General features: G+C 45.4%; 1 pseudogene; it reads left to right on the top strand.

Annotated features, from left to right (window-relative positions):
• The first annotated feature begins 5,934 nt into the window (after positions 1 to 5,934).
• On the top strand, positions 5,935 to 25,073 carry LOC117094163 (annotated as a pseudogene).
• Positions 25,074 to 25,400: the final 327 nt, after the last annotated feature.

The raw sequence follows: 25,400 nt of genomic DNA, 5'->3' as shown, positions 1-25,400 counted from the left end.
GTCGCGTGATAATTGGCTTTAAACCTTGTAGATGTGTCGGAGAGAGAGAGAATTGGGGGCGGTTTGGGAAATGAGTGGGATCTTTGAGCTTGACGAGAACTGGTGGGTGGTGGGCAGCTATGACCGGGGTGGAAGCTATGACTGGGGTGGAAGTGTCCCACACTTGAGGGTGTACAGAAATAGGGAAGATGGGGGGTGGGGGCGACATAGGAGGAGCCTGTGCACTTGCACAAAGCATGAGCAACAGGTCATGAGGGGGTTGAAGGGGAGTGGATGAGTGTGGGAATGTATATGGAGGCCTTTAAGGTGCTTAGGATGTCTCGGCCTAGTAAGGGGGTAGGGCATGAGGGTATAATGAGGAACGAGTGCGCAAAGTAGTTGTTGGCCAGGCAGCAACTGAGGAGTGGAGTTTTTCATGGGGTGGATGGCTTTCCGTCTACTCCTACTACAGAGATATCGGATGGAAGGCTAGGTCCAGAGAAGGACGGCAAAACAGAATAGGTAGCCCCGCTATCTATTAAAAAATTAATTGTCTTACCCGCTACCAGGAGAGTTACCCGCGGCTCGGCGAGGGTGATGGGGTCCCCGAGTCTCGGCACCTTCAGTCGTCATTGTCGTCCAGATGTAGGAGCTGGAAGGAGCTCCCAGGATCCTGGGAAAGGGGGTCACGTGGAGACGCAGCACCTGTTCTCAGGGTGGGGCAATCAGACTTCCAGGCCTCCCTGCTGGCAAGCAGGGCAGGGGGTTGCTGGTGGACGAGGCTTAGGACATTCATTGGCCCAATGTCCTGACGCCTTGCACTTATAGCAAGGCTGCGTTGGGGCTCGGGGACCTTGCGGACACCTGTTGGCATAGTGTCCTGCCTTGCCGCACTTATAGCAGGCTCCTTTCGTAGCCTTGGAGTCTGCGGAGTGTGTACTCTCTGGTCTGGGGTTACAATTGGGCTGTAAAGCCGCTGCTAGGAGTTGGCCTTCTGTTTGAGGCGTGCCTGTCGCACTGCCTCAGCCGTCTCCTCTCTGGAGTTATAGACCTTAAAGGCTAATTTAACCAGATCTTGTATTGGTGCCTGAGGACCATCCTCTACCTTTTGAAGTTTCTTACGAATGTCAGGAGCTGATTGAGAAATGAAATAAGACGCCAAAATGGTGGCCCCTGTGGGGGAGGCCGGATCTAACCGGGTATATTGGGTTAGAACCTCAGTCAGCCTATTTAAGAATGCGGCTGGATTTTCCTCTGGATTTTGTATAATTTCTTTTATTTGTTAAAATTCACAGTTTTGTTTGAGGCTGTTTGCATACCAGCCAACAAACACTGAACCATTATGTCTCCCTACGGCGCCCAGGCTGGTTTGCTTGGTAGTTCCAGTCTGGGTCTGCCGAGGGGACTGCTTGCTCCCCTAGTGGGATGGTGGCATCAGTTAAATGTAGTTGGTTGGCGTGCTGCCTGGCGGCCACTAGGATGCGCTCTTGCTCCTCAGGGTTTAGGGTGGAGGTTAGGATAACCTGGAGGTCATGCCAAGTTAAGTCATAAGCCTGACAAAGATATCTAAATTCCTTTATGTAAACGGTGGGATTAGCTGAGAAATCCCCTAAACGCTTTTCAATTTTGGAAAGATCGGCCAATGAAAAAGGGACATGTACTCTGACTACCCCCTCCGCCCCAGCCACCTCTCGCAAAGGCGCTAACACTGTAGGAGGGTGTGGGGCAGGAGTGGAGGCATCAGCAGGGCACTTAGAGCGGGTGTGTGCAGAGATAGGAGACTCAAGACAGCCAGTTGGGTGCCCCGAAGGAAGCACGGGACTGAGTGGATTACTAGTAGGTAAGGAAGAGGAAGGAGGAGTCCGGGCGGAGGGAGGAGAAGTATAGGGCGGAAGTGAGGGAAACCCTAGATCCTCCGGCTGAACAGAAAGGAATGAAGACTCCTCTTTTCGGGTTCCTGTGAGCCGGCGTCCTTGGCTAGCATAACTTGGGCCGAAGAGCACCGGCTACACAGGTCGGGACGAGAGCGTAAGGCCCAAAAGCCTTGTATGTACGTAATTTCAGACCACTTGCCTAACCGCTGGCAGAAATTGCTGAGGTCGATCAGAACATTGCGATCTAGGGTGCCCTCCGGTGGCCACTGAGACTGATTGTCTAGTTTGTATCGGGGCCACGCCACAGTGGAAAGGAAAATAACCGCTTCCTCCTAAGGTCTTGTTCAAGCTGTAAGGTTTTTTAATTGGCTAGGAGGCACCCCAAGGGGGTGCTGTTTGGAAATTTGGACTGGGGGTTTCCCATTTGTTTCCTCCTTACCGACAACAATGGACCCAATGGACATGGGAATGGATCCCTGCCTGGCTTCAAAGCGTCCTTTGGAACCAGCAGAGACAGACGAGAGGCTCTTGAAGCCTAAGTGGAGATTACCTTCAGGCGGACGTCTCCGTCCTGAACGGGTCTCCCGAGCCACTTGGTGGCTCCAAATGGACCCCGGACCTGCGCAGGATTTCTGGCCGAGGGAGGTAAAGAGGAGACAAGGGCACTTACCCCAGAGAGGCCGTGAGAGTGAGGGAAGGGGTCTTAGGTCCTGGTCCGTCTGCAGTGTGGAGCGAGGAGGAGGAGGAGGAGGCTCCCCAGGCCCTGGGGGCCCCGAGGAGGGGTCTCCTCCCGGGTTTCGGCACCAACTGACTTGTTTTTTCTAAGACCACTAGAGCGGGCGCAAAGGAACCAGCGACTAGGCAAGGGTAGGAGCAAAACTGCAAGTTTATTTTGGTCACCTAGCTTCAGGGGAAGAAGGTGGGTAAGGAGAGGTCTGTTGGCCTCCGGCAAATGAGGCCCACAGAGTTCTCCGTGCTGCTCTCGGACGGAATTCCGACAGTCCCGACCGCAGTGGGGAAGCTGGGAAGTCCGTGCGTGGCACTCGTCCGCAGCGGCTTTTCTGGGAGTGGGAGGGCGATAGGCGGGGCACGGGCGTGTCGGGGGCGTTCCGCAGGTGCGACCAGGTAAATCTTGGTCTCTTCAGATTGACGTCACCTGGCACATGCCCAGTTGGTCTGCACCTTCCCGGGCGTCGGCTGCATTTTCGCGCGCGCGGGAAAAGTTGGGGGGGATGAAGAACCCGGAAGTGCGCCATCTTGCCTCCGTTCGTCCAAACAGCTTCCACTTGGTGCTCTGAAAGTGTTTGCTTTCTAGAGACCCTTTCTTAGAAAGACTTCTCTCTAACTCAACTGCCATGTTGTGAAAAGCCCAACCCACATGGAGAGGCCATGTATAGGTGTTCTGGCCAGTCCTTTGGCCATCACAGCCCAGGCACCAGACCTGTGAGTGCAGAAGCCACCTTGGAAGCCCCAGACGTCGTGGAGAAGAGAAGAGCCGTCGCCACTGTACCTGAATCCCCACAGGAATTCGGAGCAAAATAAAATGGTGATTGTTTTCTGTCGCAAAGTCTTGGGGATACAACAAAGATGATGGAAACAGTCAGAGTCTCTTGATGTCAGCTACAACCGAGGGTCCCAGAACCTCCTTCAATTTTCTAGTGCCAGGGAGTCAGGAGTTGTGTGATGTTCTGGGTAGAGTGGGGTTCTTTGTAGGAAACTGGGATCCCAGGACATCTGATGTTATCTCATAAGGGCTTCCAATGCATATAAAAATGATGCCATCTTGTCCAGGAGTGTTTTCCCAGCTTGGAGTCCACTTCACTTCCCATGACATTTGGGCACTCTGCCCTACCCTATCAGCCTTGATGGAAAATTCCAATGGACTTTTTTCTCTACAGATGTATTTAGTCTCTAAGGAGCAAGTTCCAGCACCCCATCCACAGGGTGTGCCAACTATCTGGAAGGTTTGATCTCAATACCTTTCTTCCTCCTGCCATACTGTTTATCTCCCAGTCATGTGATACTGAGTTTACGGAAGCTTGAGGGATTTCCACCAGCCAGGGAATCAATAAGCAGTGGTGAATTATGCTTTTTAAAGGCCTGTGGAGGAAAGGAAGAAGTATATGACTCAGTCCATTCTCTCAAGAGCTGGCAATTTATTTGGGGGAAATAAGACACAAACATGTAAAGTAAAATAATACAAAGATTGTAATATTTCCAGCATTTATATAGCACTTTCACCTAAGAGAATGGGTAGTGAGTACTGTTCACTTTCTGTGTGTGACTGTCTGTTGGAGGTTAGGGACCTCTTTTTTTTGAGATGGAGTCTGGCTGTGTCGCCCAGGCTGGAGTGCAGTGGCGTGATTATGGCTCACCACAACCTCTGCCTCCTGGGTTCAAGCAATTCTCTGCCTCAACTTCCTGAGTAGCTGGGATTACAGGTGCTTGCCCCCACGCCCGGCTAATTTTTTTTTTGTATTTTTAGTAGAAATGGGGTTTCACCATCTTGGCCAGGCTGGTCTTGAACTCCTGACCTTGTGATCCACCTGCCTCAGCCTCCCAAAGTTCTGGGATTACAGGCGTGAGCCGCTATGCCTGGCCAGGGACCTCTTTTATAATACATAAGATTATAAAGGAAGTGGATCACATTGTAATATGGCTGTCAAGCACTAAAAAACAAAACAAAATCAAATTTGTGAATGTAGTAACAGTTTATCTTTTGTATTAGCCCTTTAAATAATAAAACCTAGCAATAGTTTTATAATTACCCTGATATTGAAGTAGTTATGAGTATAAACTGTTTATTTTAGACACTGTAACAACTGTAGTGTGATATGAAATATCTGTGGTTCTGTTGGTGACAAAGTCACAGGTATGTTAATACCTCCATGTGAGTGCCTATATTCATAATTGAAAGAAATGTTAAATTTTAATGAGAGGTTAATGCAGGCAGAAAGGGGTACATGGTTTGTAATAAATTTAAAAACAATGAAAAAATTGAAATTGATCTTGCCGTTTTTTATTTTTTATTTTTTTGAGACAGAGTCTCACTTTGTCACCTAGGCTGGAGTGCAATGGTGCAATCTCAGCTCACTGCAACCTCAGCCTCCGAGGCTCAAGTGACCCTCCCACCTCAGCCTCCCCAGTAGCTGGAACTACAGGCACATGCGACCATGCCTAGCTAATTTTTGTATTTTTTGTAGAGACAGGGTTTCACCATTTTGCCCAGGCTGGTTTTGAACTCCTGGGCTCAAGTGATCCTCCTGCTCAGCCTCCGAAAGTGCTGGGATTACAGGTGTGAGCCACTGCATCTGGCCAGTCTTTATTTTATTATCGGTGTGTACCATGGGCTTTAAATATTGTCAGTGGCCAGGCCCGGTGGCTCACGCCTGTAATTCCAGCACTTTGGGAGATGGAGGCTGGAGGATCACCTGAGGTTCGGAGTTCGAGACCAACCTGACCACCATGGAGAAACCCTATCTGCACTAAAAATACAAAATCAGCTGAGTGTGGTGGTGCACGCCTGTAATCCCAGCTACTTGGGAGGCTGAGGCAGGAGAATCACTTGAACCCAGGAGGCGGAGGTTGTGGTGAGCTGAAATCACACCATTGTACTCCAGCCTGGGCAACAAGAGCAAAACGCTGCCAAAAAAAAAAAAAAAAAAGATTGTCAGTGACAAAATACATCCCTGCAGGGGCCAAAGGTTCCCATTGCTTCCCTCCCTCACCCCTGTATGCCACTGAACAGAGATGTAATTCTGGTATTATTGTTTCCCCATTTAAGATCAAAGATACCTAAATCCTATCCATGGACTCCAGGTTACAAACTCCTGTTGTATGGTGTGTCATGGTATGGGGGTGGGCTTTAGAATCAGACAGGTCTGAGTTTGAGTCAGCTGTGTTATTGATTCGTTATGAGACCTTGAGAAAATTGCTTAACCTCTCTGAGAATCGGTTTCCTTCTCTGGATAACAGGGTATAATAATGGTGCCCTTCCCATGATTGTTGGGAGGATTCCCTGAGATCCTAAAGTGAATGACGTGGTGAGCACTGTGTTCAGCCCTTGGAGAGGGCACCATCAATGGTGGTGGAGCTGATGGTCATTGTAATGGTTGCTCTTCCCATTGGCGCTGTGCGAAGGTACTGTTGCCTTGGTTTATCAGCCGAGAAAACCCGTCTTCAAGTCTGCTGAGGTATTCTGATGGGGCAGGAGATGCCTGCTGTCCTGCTGTCACCCCACTGCCAAAGAGAAGCTGATTTGCTCTTTCTCTCCACCATCCTGCCCTCCTGCCATGGTGGGCAACGAGTTGCAGACTCCAGGACCGGCTACCAGGAGTCCTGCTCGGGCCAGAACTGACCTAGGATGGGAAGGGTTTCCCTGGACCAGCGGGAACATGTAGGCTCTACTGCCCAGCAGGAAGGCTATGCTGTCATTCCAAAGCCCTGCCCTAACTCTCCCCTCCTATGAAGCTCCTTGACTTTGGAGATCACTCCCTGTGAGAACCCTTAAAGCCCTCCTCGCTGTGCCACTCATCTGGCACTTGATGTACATGTGGATGTTGTGCTTTATTTTATGCCAGCTGCTCTCCTCAGTTAGATCATAAATAGATTGAGGGCAGGGAACGGCAAGATGATTCCTGTGGATGGAAGGAATTCTGTCTTCCTCCCTTTGCAGCTGAAAGCCTTGGACATAATAAGTGCTTAGTGTGGCCGGGTGTGGTGGCTCACGCCTATAATCCCAGCCCTTTGGGAGGCCGAGGGTGGCAGATTACCTGAGGTTGGGAGTTTGAGACCAGCCTGACCAACATGGAGAACCCCGTCTCTACTAAAAATACAAAATTAGCCGGGCGTGGTGGCACATGCCTGTAATCCCAGGTACTAGGGAGGCTGAGGCAGGAGAATCGCTTGAACCTGGGAAGGGGAGGTTGCTGTGAGTCAAGATCGTGCCATTGCACTCCAGCCTGGGCAACAAGAGCAAAACTCCAACGCCACCCCCTCCCCCAAAAAAAGCTTAGTGAATGCTTATTGAATGAATAGAGAAAATCAATGGTGAAGGATGAATCACAGAATCATGGCTCCTGGGTGCACTTCTCAGAGCTGGTTTTGGACCTTGTTGCCCGGGGCCCTGGCCTGTCTGTGTTGTCATATATCACTGAACCCTTTAGTGTTCACACAGGGTGTTTGCAAACACCTTGGGAAGTGGGCAGGGCAGGGCAGCTAGTGAGGCTCAGAGCCAGAATGCCACTCCAGAGGCCTGACGCCAGGGAAGGTGCCTTTTCCACTTTACCTGGATGCCTTTGTCCCTTAGGGCTGCTATAACAAAATACCGTTGACTTGGTACCTTATAAATCACAGGAATTGATTTCTCACAGTTCTGAAGCCTGGGAAGTCAAGATCAAGGCAGATATGTATCTGGTGAGGACTCACCTTCTGGATCATAGGTGGTGCCTTCTCGCTGTGTCCTCACGTGGTACAAGGGGTGGAGGAGCTCTCTGGAACCTCTTTCATGAGGGTACTAATTCCATTCAGGAAGGCTCTGCCCTCATGACCTAATCACCTTCTAGAGGTCCCACCTTGTAAAACCATCACACTGGGGATTAGGTTTCAACACAGGAATTTTGAGGGACACAAGGATTCAGACCACAGCACCAGCATGCAGCCGAGAGCTTAAAGCCTCAGCATGCTCTGGCCCGGTACCCAGAGGTTAAGATTTAATGGGTCTGAGTGGGGCCCCTAAAACTTGCCAGGTGGTTGTATCCCACCACCCCTGACTGAGAACCACTGCCCTACTCCAACATAGAGGTAGAGTAGGCAGCATGGGGCTTTTCATGGGCATGAGTCCCAGCTCTCCTACCCACCATCTGTGTGATCCTGGAAGTGACTTGACCTCTTCAGGCCTCAGTTTCCTCATCTGTAAAATGGGGACAATGATAGCGCCCAGCCTCTAGGTAGGCTGAAGAAATTGAATGAGACAATGTGTGCAATGCTCTTCACATAAGTACTCAACAAATGGTAACTGCTATTATTATTATTATTATTATTACTTTGTTGACACGTATGAGTAAAAGTGGAGGAGAGCCTCTGGCCATAAAGCGGTGCCTGTCTTGACTCGTTCCCTGTCCTGTGTTTCATGTAGGTCTGGACCCAACATCCCAGCACACATGAGTACCTTGTGCCCAGGACAGGGCTGCTTGGTTGTCCCCAGCCCCCGGACCCAGCAGGCCACGGAAGTTTGAAACTGTAACAAATCATTTATTATCCAGGCAGAAGGGATGTAAAGGGAGAGACTTCTGCATTTAAAGCACTTTTACTTTATTAAGAGCCTTTCTGATGTAAAATATGCTCACACAGTCACTTTCCACGGCAACTACATTACCATTATTTTCAGCACTCTGAGGACAAAATGAGATTAGGTGTGGGGAAGGGGCTGGAGTAGGGTGAGCATTCGAGGGCTGGATTTAAATCCAGTTCTGCAGGTTGAGCCTGTGTTAATGCAATATTATAGGATTTGGAGGCAAGGGCCTCTGTGGCTTAATACAAGGTTCTCCAACATCTGGGTCATTGGCAATGTCACTGCTGCTTTTATTCTAACTATGTCTAGAGAATAGTCAGGGTGAGAGCTAATTCTTAATTCCCACAATTGCTTGCCTTTAAGGCACCAAATAGGCACTCCTGCTAGCAGAGCTTTCTTGATCACAAGAGACCCGAAATAGAAATGGTTTAACCCTTTCTGGATGATTAGACAAGGCAGGGGAGTCCACGTCCCCAGTATCTTTCCACTCCATTCAGATGAATTTCAAACAGGAGAGCTTAGAGATCAAAGAAGGATGCACATTTAATTACCCCACTGCAGCCACAATCTGCTCAGTCTGCCAGGAGGCCCCACGAACCTGAGCAAGTAGCAGTGCCACAGTCACCAGGCATAGATTTATCAAAGTCTCATGTGCTAGGCTCTTTGAAGGGTGTAGTGATTGAGAACTCAGCCCCTTCCCAGAGGGAGCTTAGATTTTAGCATGCAAAAAACTGTAATAAAAGATACAACTGTGACCAGGGCCTTGATCAAGCAGGGCAGTGACTATTCTTAGGCTGACTTAATAGCCATTCCCAATCTCCTTCTTGTTTTCTTTGTCTACTCTAGGTGACTTAAATCCTCATTTCCTGACCTCTGTTGTAACTAGTCAGTGATGATGTGGTTTGGGGTCATGAATTTTAAGTGGATGTCTGCTAGTGAGTTCCAGGAAAACCTTTGTTCTCCGGATAAAAGAGGAGTAAGCAACTGGTCCTCCTACTTCTCCTTTATTCTTACCTGGAAAGCAAATATGATGCCTGGATGTGTGGCAGCCGTCTTGCAGCCATGAGGCTGAGAAACGGGTTCACCAATAACCAATCACAAGAGAGGACCCTCAGTGCTTGGAGGACAGCAAAGACCATCACTATGCCAACCACCATGACTAGAAGTCTGAACACTTCTGCCCATTGCATTGCAGGCTGTAGTTTTACCAATTGCCTGAGTCCTGTGAGATAGAACATACTCACATGCAGCAAGTTACAGGAAATGGATTTATTACTCACTGACAGTCAGCAAGGGACAAAGGAGACTGGGATCCATTGTGAGTCAGTCCCCTAAGGAATGTGAATGTGTTCAAGAAAGCTGCCCAGTGTGGATGGAGTTTCCACTGCTTGTGCCCCACTTTCATGGCAGCTGAGGGCTCCTAAAAGATAGCTCATTTCCAGTTAAAAGCCTCAGGGGTTCCATGACTCACTGAGCCAAGCTTGGAAGGACATCCTGCTTCCAGGGAAGAGAAGAACAAAGTGTGGGCTGTCCTGAAAAGTTCCCTCTAACTCAAGATCTTACATACCCAAGGAGGAACAGGAAAAGAGCCAAGCTCTTTCAGGCAGTCCTATCTCAGGATGTTGCACTCCAGCACGTTCTAAAGTTATTCTGAGAACTACATGCAGGAAGGAAGGGGATAGGAACTGGGTCTTCCAAGTCCATCTGGGGACTGTACCAGATAAAGGCCACTGTGGAGATGCTGTCCCTGACATTGTCAGGCCCCCAAAGCAAAGCTGGCAGCTGCCTTCCATGAGACGACCTCTTATGTGAGAAAAACAAATCCCTATTTATCTAAGCTGCTGTAGTTTTCTGTGCCCTGAGGCTTAATGTCATCCTGATACAGACAGAGAAAAGTACAGATAAAGTATCAGGGGGCTGTCTAGGTGGGACAGGTGAGTTGGCACAGGAGAGGTAAGGAAAGACTTCATGTGGGAGGTCGTGGCATTTGAGTGGAGACTTTAAAGACTTCAGGGTTAAATATGTAGAGATGGGAGGAGAGTAAGCCATGGCGTGGGCAGAGGCTCATGTGGGAAGCAAGAACCGCTGGGGAAAAGAGGTGAGTATGTTGTAGAAATGAAACCCAAGCCTAACAGAACAACAAATACTCGTGTGATTGGGAAGCCCAAGAATGGACTCACTTCGGACATGTTTGTATCCAAGAACATACATTTTATCGTTGGGAGTTTGTTGCCTTTTCAGCTCTTCTTTCTGCCTTTGTCCTTGAAGAGCTGCCTTTGAGCGGCAGATAAGATGACCAGTAGTGGTGTCAGACCCACATCCTTCCAGCTTAGAAACGTGTGTGGACCGAGAAGTCTGGACTGTTTTTTTTGTTTGTTTGTTTTTAATGCACCAAACACATTCACATTTATTTTCTTTTTTTTAAAGCAAATAACAAAGACCTAGTTTACTGGCTTTACTTTTTTAAACCCAAGCTTAACATGACATACATAAACAATTGTCAAAACTAAGCCACCAGCATTTGTGCACAACTGAAAAACATCCTTAATTTATATTAAACCAGAAATGTATTACCATTAAAGGAAGAATATCTTTCACCACTAAATACTGAATAAAATCGAAATGATTTCTGTAAAAGATTTATCCTGGCAATGTTAATGTCATAGCAGGCTGATACTACTTGACTCACATTTCAGACGCAATGGAAAAGCAGGTCCATGCTGGTATTAGTGTATGATCTTGTCCTACACTAAAGAGTCAAGGCTCACCTTGGAGTAAGTTTAATAAAAAAGCAAAGTGCATACAGAGATTAACAACAATTTTAAAGATAAAACAAATGGTCCCTGTTCTGTTTTGACTCTGTGTTCCCACGAAAGTCTCATCTTGTAGCTCCCATAATTCCCTCATGTTGTGGGAGGGACCTGGTGGGAGATGATTGAATCATGGCGGTGGGTCTTTCCCATGCCATTCTTGTGATAGTGAATGGATCTCATGAGATCTGATGGTTTTAAAAATGGGAGTCTCGCTGCACAAGCTCTCTCTCTTTGCCTGCTGCCATCCATGTAAGATGTGACTTGCTCTTCCTTGCCTTCTGCCATGATTGTGAGGCTTCCCCAGCCATGTTAAACCTCTTTCTTTTCTTTCTTTTGTAAATTGCCCGGTCTCGGGTATGTCTTTATCAGCAGCATGAAAATGAACTAATACAGTCCCAGATAAACTCAAAAGTCTACGACAAATAGGGGCTCTGATGAGCTGTTTTTAAATACTTTAAATTAGGTGCAACTATGCTGAAAGGCAAGTTTGTTTGAAATCATCAAAAAATTGTTCCTGTTAGTCTTCAAATAGTGCTTGTTGTAGTTGAACATTTCTGTTAAATGCGTGCATTGAATTGCTTGTTATCCAAGCACAGCTGCTGCCTGCTCCTCACCATGTATTGTTAAGGACTTTATTTAACTGGCCATCATTTAACTGGCTGTCGTCTTCAACTTCTACTCTTTCTTGACAATTCTCTTCATTGTGGTTTTTCTGCTGTTAACCATTTTAGTAGAATTTGATATCAATTTGAAGTTGCCCATCCCACTACCCCCAAAGGACATGAAGAGAACGAAGTAAGGCCCCCTGTGACCTAGTGACCCGATTGAAATAAATCCTGTATCAAAAGAAGAAAATCTACTTCCAAAAGATGGAAATCCAGTGAAGGTAGAGAAAAGTGACCATATCCCTTGGCCTCTGCTTCCTTGGGGATCCCTCCAATTCCCAGACTTTCACTGAAAGTTCTTATTTCCTTTTTTTTCCATTTTGCCCAATAAATTCAATTTTTCTCACCCTTCAAAGTGGCTGTGAGCCTAATCTCTCCTGGCTATGTGACAAGGACTCTGTTTTTAGCTGAACTAAGGAGAAAGTCCTACAACACAACTAGAAGAGGTTACAGCAGACACTAGATCTGCCCCTGAGTGCTTGACTCAGCCTCACCTGATCTACAGCCCCTCCAGGGACATGCCAGGGTTTCCATGAGGCCAGTCTTTGCTGGAAATTTCTCAATGACCATTTCCCCCCTTTCTTTCTTTTCCTTTCCCTCCCTCCCTCCCTCTCTCTTTCTTCTTTCTTTCTCTTTCTTTCTTTCTCTCTCTCTCTCTCTCTCTCTCTCTCTCTCTTCCTTTTCGTTTGAGCCGAGAGCTCACTCTATTGTCCAGGCTGGAGTGCAGTGGCGTGATCTCAGCGCACTGCAACCTCTACCTCCCTGTCAAGCAATTCTCCTGCCTCAGCCTCCGGAGTAGCTGGGATTACAGGCGCACGCCACCATGCACAGCTGATTTTTTTTTTTTTTTTTTTTTTTGTATTTTAGTAGACAGAGTTTCGCCACGTTGGCCAGACTGGTCTCGAACTCCTGACTTCAGGCAATCTGCCTGCCTCAGTCTCCCAAAGTGGTGGGATTACAGGCGTGAGTCACCATGCCCGGCCTTCCCCCTTTCTTTACCTGCCTTCCTGTTGGATGGATACATGGCTATTTTCTTACTGTTAGAGACACATATTCACTCTCTCTCTCTCTTTATATCTCTCTCTCCTTCTCTCCCTTTTTCTCTCTCATTAAAGCAAAGAACATAGCAGGAGGAATCGGAAAAGTAGCAAATCCCAGGCTGGTCTCATCATTTCTGGGCTGAAATAGAACCACTTGTGGTGTGTGGCATTGTGGCATCCGGTGTGCCACATTCCCTGCTCCCTGTTGTCCCGCCCTGTCTATCTGCTAGAATCACCCGGAGCCCCTCCCTCAACCAAGACATCAACAGCAGAAACAAAACTGCTTCCTCTGACCAGCAGGAACCTTGCAGGTGAACACACTCAGGCTTAAGTAATTAGGCAAAGAATGTGGCTTTGTGCAGTTGCTCTTAGAGTCTTTGTTTCTGCTCAGTCCCTGGAGTGCCCTTGCTTCCACTGCTGTCCTTTGCCATTAGACCGGGCAGAAATCTGCCTTTTTCCTGCATTCCTTCTACTGCTGTTGATTCAGCTCCTTTTACATACCAGGCACCTTTCCTGATTCCATTATTCCGCCAAAGACTCCCTCAGAACTTTAAGAACTTTAAGCCACCAAATGCAGCAGGCACTTTTTTTTTTTTGAAATGCAGTCTCACTCTGTCGTCCTGGCTTACTGCAACCTCTGCCTCCTGGGTTCAAGTGATTCTTCTACCTCAGCCTCCCGAGTAGCTTGGGCTATAGGCAAGCACTACTACGCCCGGCTAATTTTTGTATTTTTAGTAGAGATGGGGTTTCACCATATTGGCCAGGCTGGTCTCGAATTCCTGACCTTGTGATCCACCTGCCTTGGCCTCCCAAAGTGCTGGAATTACAGGCGTGAGCCACTGCGCCGGCCAGCAGGCACCTCTTATGCTTGCTCTGAAAATATACTTCTGAGGTTAGTCCCCATCTTCCTATCTTGTGATTCGAATCCTTTCCTTCTTTCTTCCCTAATTCCTGTTCTTTTTCTCTCATGGCCTCTGGCTACCCATTAGCCTTTGGCAAAATTCTATTATGTTTGCCTGTTTGTTTTTTTCTTTTTAATGTATATGTTACCAGAAAGGGGTCCCAATCCAGACCCCAAGAGAAGGATCTTGGATCTCACACAAGAAAGAATTTGAGGCGAATCCACAGAGTAGAGTGAAAGCAAGTTTACAAGAAAGTAAAAGAATAAAAGAATGGCTACTCCATAGACAAAGCAGACCTGAGGGCTGCTGACTGGCTATTTTTATGGTTACTTCTTGATCATATGCTAAACAAGGGGTTGATTATTCATGAATTTTCTGGGAAAGGTGCGGGGCGGGGTGGGGGGGTGGATGGGTGGGGGAGGGATTTCCTAGCACTAAGGATTCCTTTCCTTTTAGACCATTTAGGATAACTTCCAGAGTTTGCCATGGCATTTATAAACTGTCATGGTGCTGGTGGGAGTGTCTTTTAGCATGCTAATGCATTATATTAGTGTACAATGAGCAGTGATGAAGACCAGAGGCCACTTTTGTCACCATCTTGATTTTGGCAAGTTTTGTCTGGCTTCTTTACTGCATCCTATTTTATCAGTAGGGTTTTTGTGACCTGTATCTTGTGATAATGGTCCTGCCAACCTCCTTTTTTTTTTTTTTTTTTTTGAGACGGAGTCTTGCACTGTTGTCCGGACTGGAGTGCAGTGGCGCGATCTTGGCTCACTGCAAGCTCTGCCTCCTGGGTTCACGCCATTCTCCTGCTTCAGCCTCCCTAGTAGCTGGGACTACAGGCACCCGCCACCATGCCTGGCTAATTTTTTGTACTTTTAGTAGAGACGGGGTTTCACCGTGTTAGCCAGAATGATCTTGATCATCTGACCTCGTGATCCACCCACCTTGGCCTCCCAAAGTGCTGGGATTACAGGCGTGAGCCACCGTATCAGGCCCAACCTCCTATCTCGTCCTGTGACTAAAAATACCTAACTTCTCGGGAATGCAGCCCAGCAGGTCTCAGCCTCATTTCTCCCAGCCACTGTTCAAGATGGAGTCACTCTGGTTCAAGTGCCTCTGATGTGTACCAATCTATTGTGCTCATTGAAGCTTGCCTTTTTATACACTTCCTGGCTCAGAGAAATACTTTTTTTTGGAGGCAGCAAATGTAGCAGAAAGAACAGGCAATTTTGAAGCAAGAAGAGTGATATGGTTAGGCTTTGTGTCCCCACCCAAATCTCATCTTGAATTGTAATCCCCGTCACCCTCACACGTCAAGAGAGAGACCAGGTGGAGGCAATTGAACCATGGAGTGGTTTTCCCCATGCTGTTCTCGTGACAGTGAGTGAGTTCTCACGAGATCTGATGATTTCATAAGGGGCTCTTCCTCCTTCATTTGGCACTTCTCCTTCCTGCCACCTTGTGAAGAAGGTGTCTTGCTTCCCCTTCGCCTTCTGCCATGATTGTAAATTTCCAGAGGCCTCCCCAGCCATGCTGCGTGGTGAGTCAATTAAACCTCTTTCCTTTGTAAATTACTCATTCTCTGGAAGTTCTTTATAGCAGTATGAAAAGGACTAATACAAAGAGTTTTCTGTTTTAAGTCCCGGCACCGTCACTCACTATTGTGAGCTTGGGCAAGTTGCTTAAGCTCTCTGTGTCTGTTTCTTCATCTGTACAGTGGGTATGATATTAATACCTATCTCATAGGTCTTTTTTTTTTGGTCTTAAATGAAATGTTTCATGGGAAAAGTATGATGTATGCTGAGAAGCAGCACAAAGACATTTCATGTGTGCGGACCTCATGTACGTGGATCATGCAGAAGGCAGCTTTAGTCCTGACTGCAGAAAAGGGATGTTCACATGAATGTTGGGAACTGGCCTGTGCACCCAGATTCCCAGATCCAGGAAAGCCCTTCATTTCCAGTGCTTTCCATCCTTGCTCCAGAGGCAGATGTTAGAAGCTGACTGAGATGTTTTCTGGATTAATTGCCCCCAAACATTCAGGGTTTTATGTTTCAGAATGTCTGAACAGGTTGGAATTTGAATCTCCCTTCTGCCACTCCTTGTCTTATTTTGGAAATGAACTTAAAGTCACATTTTTGAGATTCTGACTATGTGACGCACTGAGATATTTGGAGTGCTGGTTTGCGGCTGTTTCTAAGCCTGGACTCTTGACCCAGCTTTGCCTGCAGCTCTGGACTCTCCCTCAGGCTCCAGGGCTCCCTGTGTCCTTGCGATGCTCTGGCCTCTTGGTTTTGTTGTCCCTTGGCCTCTTGGCTTTTGAGTTAGATTGGGCATCTCTGAGATTCCTTGGCTACTGAGTCCGTACATCCCATGACTCCCGTCCTCCCTCTCCTTCCACAAGCTGGTCAGTGACCATGCAGCCTTCTAGGTGATCCATACCTTCTGGAGCTTTCTGCTGGGAAGACCCTGATAGGCCTAATCCCTTCTTTAACATCAAGCAGAGCTGCCCTCATTCTTTTAATAGAAGCAGGTGAACTCTGACTGGATTTTTTTGTGCTCCAGTGAGGCTTGCTGTGTTTACTGGTGTATAGGATACATTCCCCACTTTTCCCAAATGAAATGATGTATATATATGCAAAATAAAATTTTATACTTTATATATGAATAATGTATATGTTACAACATGAGATATATTACATATTGTATAATACTATACACATAACATATCCATCAAATATATGGCATTATACAATATCTAATTGTTTATTAGATACACGAGTTTTCTTTTTTTTTTTTTTTTTTTTTTGAGGTGGAGTCTCGCTCTGTCGCCCAGGCTGGAGTGCAGTGGCCGGATCTCAGCTCACTGCAAGTTCCGCCTCCGGTTTACGCCATTCTCCTGCCTCAGCCTCCAAGTAGCTGGGACTACAGGCGCCCGCCACGTCGCCCGGCTAGTTTTTGTATTTTTAGTAGAGACGGGGTTTCACCGTGTTAGCCAGGATGGTCTCGATCTCCTGACCTCGTGATCCGCCCGTCTCGGCCTCCCAAAGTGCTGGGATTACAGGCTTGAGCCACCGCGCCCGGCAGATACACGAGTTTTCTTGTCAGTCTTAAACACGTTGGTATCAGGGACAGCTGGAAGGCTGAGACAGAGGTAAAATAATGGGGCATGCTACCCCCTAGTGGCAGAGGATGGCAACATACATTTCTGTAAAGGCGAGTGCTTTTCATCCTCTTAGCAAAAAACAAAACAAAAACGAAAACCAGAGACCACACAGATGAATATAGAATTTGAGTAATTCCACTATGTTATGAATTTAAGTGTTTTCTCACTGCAACTCATATTCATAAATACCAAGATATTTCTTTTCAGCTTGGTGATTTTATTCTTGTTTTTAGGGATAATAGACTGTTTTTGTTTTTGTTTTTGTTTTTAAAACCATATATATATATTTAACCGAGTCACAATGCAGTGTACTATATTTATAGGATTAAAATATTTCCCTTACAGCTTAGTTTTTATTTTTCCAAAATACTTTCTGAAAAATTGAGACGTATCTGATATCCCTCGGCATTTCACATGCCGGCAAACATGGCATTTTACTGGCTCTGGTGCACAAAAAGCCCTTGAACACTCACCAAATGGTTGTGTGAAGTCAAAGGTTCCGAGCAGGCTGACTCCAGGTTGCTAGGGAGCCTCTCTAGGAGGCCAGCAGGCCTCTGGGCGACCCCGACTGGGATCTGCTGTGGTATGTGGCCCTCTTTGCTGGTGCAGCAGCTTCCTCCGGAAGCTTTACCTGCATTCCTTTGAGCATCTCCACCCTGGGGCCCAGGCGAGGGACCCTAGCCATAGGTTTACATGGTCCCCTGATACCAGGCATGGGAACGGTAGCATTTGCTGATTGTGTGGGGCCCTGGCCACAGTGGAAATATTTAACACACAACACCTTAGAGTGGAGGTGGGCAGATTTTTTTCTCTGAAAAGGACCAGAAAGTAAATATTTGATTAAATTAATTAATCAATTTATTTAGAGACAGAGTCTGGTTTTGTTGCCCAGGCTGGAGTACAGTGGTGCAATCTCGGCTCACTGCAACCTCCACCTCCCAAGCAATCCTTCTGCCTCAACCTCCCAAGTAGTTGGGACTACAGGTGTGCACCACCACTCCTGGCCAATTTTTGTATTTTTAATAGAGACAGGGTTTCTCCATGTTGGCCAAGCTGGTCTCGAACTCCTGACCTCAGGTGATCCGCCCACCTCAGCCTCCCAAAGTGCTGGGATTAGAGGCGTGAGTGACTGTGCCCTGCCTAGAAAGTAAATATTTTAGACTTGTGGCTCAATATAGTCTCTGTCGCAGCTCCTCAGTTCTGCTGTCATGGTGTGAAAGCGAAACGGTGTGACTGTGTTCCAAAAAATTTTCACGAACATGAATATAATTTTCATGTGTCATGAAATAGTACTCTCCTTTTGAGTTTTTTCAACCGCTTTAAAATGAAAAATCATTCTTAACTTGCTGACAGTATAAAAACAGACAACAGGCTGGAAGTGGCCCGAGGGCCATACTTTGCTGACCCTCGTCTGAGTATCCCATCATTTCTTTGTAGCTATGGCAGTCTTTTCTAACAATCACAAACAACTGAACTCATGACTCTATTCTATCCAGTTTCCTGGATAAAACACAGTTCATAACTGGTTAAAATGTCTGGTCAATTCCAAACAGGCACATATTTATTTAGATATTTAGAACTGCTCTGTGGAGCCCAGCCCTTTATTTCCTCCAAAGAATTTGTTGATCCACTGAAAATTTTCTTTCAAAAGCAACCTCATGGATGTGTTTTGTGAAAGTCTCATTTAGAACCTTTGGGGCCTCACTTAGTCACCCACGAATCCTCATCTTTTCATGTACACACCTCTGTCCATTTTCTCCTTTCTTCTTCCTAATTAGCTGCCTGTGTAATTAAACCTTTCCTCATTGAGAGGTTCTGAGCCCTCACCGATGCACTAATCACCCTGTGGCTCTCCTGTGGCCTCCTCTATTTCCTTTTGAGATGGAGTGCCCGGCACTGAACGGCAGTCAAGGTCAGGCCGCCCGCATTTGTATTACACACTAGTTCGCCATTACCATGGTGTTCGCTCCTCATACAGACTAATAGCTCATTCTCCTTCCTGACCTCCAGTGAGCATTGTGCAGCCATATTCAGTGCTGGCTTTGTGATAATTTCAAGATTTTTTTCTTTAGGAAGTTATAACTAATTCAGGGCCCATCAACGATCATAAATAGTTTAAATTGCTCTTTCGAGTGTGAACTGCCTCCCATGGGCCATTTAATTTACTGAATGTCCCCTGGCTGTGCTTGTTCTGTGACCAGCCCCTGTCCCTGCCCTTATTAACTCTGTTTCTGTATCTCACTTTGGTCCAGTCGGGTGAGGTGGCACTTATATTTGGGAATGAGCTTGTGCTTGGCTATTGACCTACCCAGCAATGCATTAAAGATGGATTTGATCTGATTTAAAGTTTTATAAGCCCAAAGGGGTTGCCTCTGGAGGATTTTTAGAGGCCAGACTGATCCTGGAATTGTGCTTAGAGGTGGTTTGCATTTGCTCAGAGAAAATCTAGGAATTTTACTTTACCTGAAACTTTCCTGGTTTTGGGGTTTTACTGGGTTTTAATAATTTGCCACCTCTGGAAAACTTCAGAGACAAGGTTTCACCTAGTTGGCCAGACTAAGTATTTTAGCTGTCTCCAATTGATAACTGTTTAAGAGGTTTAAATACACAAATTAAGTTGGTAAAATTTGAATGTGTGAATCTGGGTGAAGGATATATGGTGGTTTGGTTACACTATTTTTGCAGCTTTTCTGTTGGTTTGAAGTTCTTTGAAAATGAAAAGGTCCATTAATTAAGGAGGTGGGTCAACATTCAGTCACAGCAGCACCTGCCATTTGTACACTGCTGGCCTGGCCCGCCTTCCCCCATGGGCCCTTTGGTGTGTACTTGGATTTACATCAGCCCTGTCCCAGCGAATGCTCCTGCTCTTTTGGTCCCTGTCCCCACTTGCCTGCCCCATCTCAGTCAAGAAGTAATCAAACATGGGCTAAGCACCAGTATGACAGGGGAGTGGGGAGTAAGCAGACATTGCCCTTATTCTCAGGACACTACAGTCTAACAGAGAAGACAGAAACTAAGCAGAGAAGCATGAAAGACTGTAAAGGAGAAGTACAGGTTGTGGAAGGGTCTAACCCACTCGGGGCTCAGGGAACCCTTCTTGGGAGAAGTGGTATATTAGTCTGTTCTCACATTGCTAATAAAGACAAACCCGAGACTGGCTAATTTTTTTTTTTTCTTGTTGCCCAGGCTGGAGTATAATCTCATGATCTCAGCTCATGGTAACCTCTGCCTCCTGGGTTCAAGCGATTCTCCTGCCTCAGCTTCCTGAGTAGCTGGGGTTACAGGCATGTGCCACCATGCCTGGCTAATTTTGTGTTTTTAGTAGAGACAGGGTTTCTCCAGGTTGGTCAGGCTGGTCTCGAACTCCCGACCTCAGGTGATCTGCCCTCTTGGCCTCCCAAAGTGCTGGGATTACAGGCATGAGCCTGTGAGACTCACACCTGGTGAGACTGGCTAATTAATAAAGAAAAATAGGTTTAATGAACTCACAGTTCCATGTGACTGGAGAGCCCTCACAATCGTGGCAGAAGGCAAACAAGGAGCAAACTCACATCTTACATGGCAGCAGGCAAGAGAGAGAGTACGTGCAGGGGAACTCCCCTTTATAAAACTATCAGATATCATGACACTTATTCACTATCATGAGAACAACACAAGAAAGACCCGCCCCCATGATTCAAATACCTCCAACCGGGTCCCTTTCATGACACGTGGGAATTATGGGAGCTACAATTTCAGATTTGAGTGAGGACACAGCCAAATCATATCAAGTGGTGGTTGAGCCCAGAGCTGTAGGATGGTGGGGATTAGCTTGGCAAAGAGAGGGTGCAGGTGTGCTGTAGGTCGGGCAACTAGCATGTGTGTGGGACTCCAGGGGCGTGTCAGAGGTGTTGAGAGAAGCCCAGGCTGGCTGGAATAGAGAGTGCAGGGGCCTGGACAAATGAGTTAGGAGAGGCAGGCAGGGTCTTGCAGATGGCTTTGATAGCTTATTTTTCTTTATTCTGAGAGCTGGGGAAGGAGTAGGCAGTAATGTTATAATAAGATTTGCATTTTTGAAAACAAGCCCTCTTGCTGCAATGTAGAAAATGAATTGGAAAAAGCGGCAGTGGTGACAGCAAGAGACGCAAGGAGTCTATCGCAGTATCCAGCAAGCAGTGATGCTCTCTTTGTCCTGATGGTGGCTGGGCCAATAGAGAAAACTGGGTAGATTTCAGAGTTGTGTAGGAGGTGGACTCTCAGACTTGGTAATTAATTGGACTATCTCATTCTGATTTTTTTAATTGAAAAATTTCTCTACTTTTCCTTTTGCTTTGTAGATATGGTTGGAAAATACTTTTCCCAAAAAGCATTTGCAAATATACCCATTTACGTGGCACCGCCTTGCTTGTGTAGGCCCAAGATGAATATGTCTCATGCAAAGATGATGGCTTATCTCATTCAAAAAGATTGTGCTAATTAGAAATTAGGACCTATCCATCTCACATGTTCTAAGAATTTAAGCTGTAGGAGATGGAAATTAATGTAGTGTTTAAGCAATCTATTGAATTTATTAAATTGCAATTAAATGATAGAGTTTGTATTGGAAGATGTGAATTTTGACAGGAAAGAGGCCCTGCATGATACAATCACAATACTGACAAATAAATGCCGTTGTACTTTTCCATGACAAGGATGATTTACAATTGTAGTAGTACCTGGTTCTCTTTGATTTATGGCAGCCTGTTAGCCATGGAATTACTTAGCAAAATCAGTTTGGCTTGATATAAGATTTTTTTCTAGTCTAGAAAAAAGTTTAGCCTGAGGAAAAGATGACATTAATTTAGGAATAGTGGAGTTATCATTGAGTTATCAAAATAAATCTGAGGACATAAATCAATGCTACTGCATGGAGAATGCTAAATCGATAAGTCCAGAAAGGCTTTATTGATTCTACGGCCATCACTCAAGCCTTCTTCATTAGATTCCTCAAGCATATGTTTAATTGAAATGATACGGTAGATAACTTCGGGTAAATCCACACATCCTGACTTTGATATGGGGTTGTTCAAGGTAATGAAAATGATTTGGCTGGGCTGGCTCTCTCCTTTAGAGTCAGGAGGGTACACATGGGAAAACTTGACATCTTCTTTCTGTCTACTGTAACTTCCACTCCAGGCAGATGCTAGCTTAACAGTCTTAGGTCACTTCTTTTAATTCAATTTAAAAACTGTATGAACAAACTGATCATAATATTAAGAGAACATTTAAAAAATTAATACCACCCTGAACCCATTGGCAACTACTGTGCTAAACTGTATTATCTCTTTCTATGTCTTGTCTCTCTCACTTAAATGATTGTGAGCAGTTGAGGGCAAGAGACTTTTAGCTCAGTATCCCTTAAATCTTGTTTCAATGCATAAGTATCTTTATATAGCTGCAGTCAGAACTGTATCAGTTAGCTGTTGCTGCAAAACAAACAACCCTCAAATTTAGTGGCTTATAACAAGAACCATTTTATTTGTTCATGATTCTTGGAGTCAACTAGGTGGTTCTTCTGTTCTGGTCATCTAAGCTGGTACTGGATAGTTTAGGATGACCTCACTCACATGTGTGGCAGCTGATGTGGTGACAACTGGGATGATGACCACCTGCCTCCCATTATCCAACGGGCCAGTCACATGACAGCAAAAGCATTCCCATCAGCAAGAAGGGAAGTAATTCTCAAGAACTCGTGCAAGTACTTATCAAGTCTTTGCTTGTGTCACATTTGCTAATATTCCACTGGCCAAAGCCAGTTACATGCCAAGCCCATATCTGAGGATTGGATAAATGGATTTTACCACTTGATGAGAGAAGCTGCAAAATATTGTGGCCATTTTTCCTGATATATTACAGAAATGAAAATAAATTTGTATTTTTCTGCTTTTAAAAACAACTATAGGTGCTTCCTCTTTTTATATTTTTTAAAGCTAATATATTATATATTTACTATTTGCTAGAGGCTTTAAATGTAACCTGCAGATGACTCTAAAATGCAAGTAAAATGATTATTCCCATGTTACCATTAAGGAAGCTCACTGAAGCTCACACAGCTAGTAAGTGGGGAAGCAGAGATTTTAACCCTGATCTCTCTGGCTCTACTTACTCTTAGCAGACTTTTCATCATGATCCTTCTTTCCCTCTTGTTGGGTGTTCAGATGTCCATCATTCTTTGAAGTTGTAGGAAATATCAGGAGGATTTCCCCAAGTTGTGTGTGCAACTAGCCCTCTACTTCAATGCTTTTCTGACCCAAGGGTGATTGGACCTTACAGGAGAACCATGTCAACCTTCAAGTGCACCAAATAAGATACCTCTGACTTTAGGTGATTTTGATGTTTGGATTTCCGCTAAGCAATAGGGGCAAAGGAGTGGTAGCAAGATTTCACCAAACCCTAAATTAAGAGTCTGGGTACCAACCCATGTGACTGCTCACTGTCTCCTCCCTCTTCTTACCAGGCATACTATTGCATGCAAACATGGTCCAGCAATCTTTCTTTTCCTGCCTCCTCTTCCTAGATCTGGAATGTATCTTCCAGATGATTATCATGAAATTATTCAGGTATCCTTCAGCCTTCCCCTGGCCAGTCATCTTCCTGTGATTTATCAGCTGATGGTTGGTTCATGGTAGAGCCAAGCTTATCAGACTTCAGGTACAGGATGTGCTTTGGAGAAGGCTGGGTTTGGTAAACCTACTTGTCAAATGGGTGATATTCAGAACAAAACAAAATAGGTATAATTAGTTGGACTAGAAAGATCATACATGAAGATTAACAATGACATCTAGGAGGAGCCTTCAAAGCTTGGCCAGGAGCTTGGCCAGAAGCTCAGATGGGCTTCTCCACATCCTAACCACCACTTCAAGAACGTAGGCTCATAATTAGGCAACTTCCCTAAAATCTAAAATCCAGGTATATGAATGCCTCAAATGCTCAGCCTCTCAAAAATTCCCAGCCCACACAGGTGTGTTTTGGGCATTTTCCTGTGGTGTCCTGGAGTGGCTCCTACCAGCTCATGAGAGCTGATTGTCAAATTTTCAGGAAATTTGCCAGCCAATTGTTAAACACAGCCATTCTTAAAAATTAAATTGTGTAAACTTACAATTAAGTAAATTACATGAAAAAGGCAATAAATTCTCAAAACTATTACTTCCTATTTATTCTACTACCTTTTTACTATTCTCTATGATTGTGAGGTTATTTCTACCCATTTTATCAGTATGGTGGAAACAGTATATCATGATGTGCTATTGCACATTTCTTCCCAATTCTGTGGTCCATGACATCAAAATGGTAGCTTGGAATTAACCTTGGTAGGAACATTTACACTTTGGAAATCTGCAAATGGTACAAATCAGGGCTTGATTTATTGTCTCATTGATTACCTAGACTTAAGAAAGTGATGGAGAAGATGTGAATAGTGCATATTAAATGTAAAATTGTGTCATGTCCATAACTGTTACATTGTGAATAGTAAAAAAAGCTTTGGAAATTCTCCTGGTATTTGAAATTATCATCTGATTCAGCAAGCAATTACTCATGTCATTGAAGAGCAAGTGAAAATACTGATACACATCTTTATTATCTCACTTTCTTTTTTCTTATTAATGTAAAGGAAAATATCAACCAACATTCATGTTGTAACCACACTCATTTATCTGTTCCAACCATCGACTGAGTACAGATACAAGAATTTTGCAAAAATTAACAAAGCCTTGTGTGAGAATATATTGGCTATATGGAGTTTATAATAAAGAGTATAATTTGTTATTATCTGTAAATTGGGTGCTATAGATCCTTTATACTGGTAAGATTTATATCAAACATCTACATGCTGTATGTCTATGTATGCATTCATTTTTTCCCAGAGAGGAATTGTTAAATATTTACCAATGCCCTTTCTGAAGATGTTGAAGTGTGAGGATGTGGTAGGTCCTCCTATGTGAAGTTCTGGATTTCCCTGGGTCTTCTTGTAGGAAATGTGATCAAGTGTGCAGACCACACAGAAGTGAAAAATCTGTATGTCATCTCTGTGAATGAGACCAAGGGACAGTGGAACTTTCTGCTGGTGTGGGTAACATGGTGATGGCCATGGTCAGTAAGGCAAGCCAGAGCTCAGAAGGAAGGTGCATCCAGCAGTGGTCATGTGACAATAGAAGTCATGCCAGAGAAAAGATGGCTTGTTTCTTTATTTTGAAGATAACGCCAGGGTTGTAGTAAACAATAAAGGTGCGATGAGAGGTTCTGCCATCACAGGACCAGTTGCAAAGGAGTATGCAGCCACGTGGCCCGGGCTGACGTCCACTGCTGGCAGCACTGCGTGAATCTTTAGCATATTTATAAAAAATTAAAAAAAAAAACCATTAAACTCTGTCCCCGCCTCCCAAAACACCCGCCAAAAACCATTTACCACCACACGATTGGCATATTCCCACTACTCTCTTACTGGTCACGTAGAAGTTGGTGGATTTTCCTTCCTGATCTGTGTCCTTGATCATACCATTTTTCCTTTTATCCTTGGCTCCCCTCAGTCACAGAGTGCCCTATAAGTGAGCACATTCAGGCAGCTGGGGATGTCCAAAGAGGGGGGAAAATAAACTTCCCTGCAAACTGAGGCTTTCATGGGAAGAACTGAAACCTGAGCAGGTAGA

The sequence above is a fragment of the Trachypithecus francoisi genome, unplaced genomic scaffold, assembly GCF_009764315.1.
Source record: "Trachypithecus francoisi isolate TF-2019V2 unplaced genomic scaffold, Tfra_2.0 Lachesis_group13, whole genome shotgun sequence".
NCBI lineage: Eukaryota > Metazoa > Chordata > Mammalia > Primates > Cercopithecidae > Trachypithecus > Trachypithecus francoisi.
This window is presented reverse-complemented; position numbering and strand designations above follow the sequence as displayed.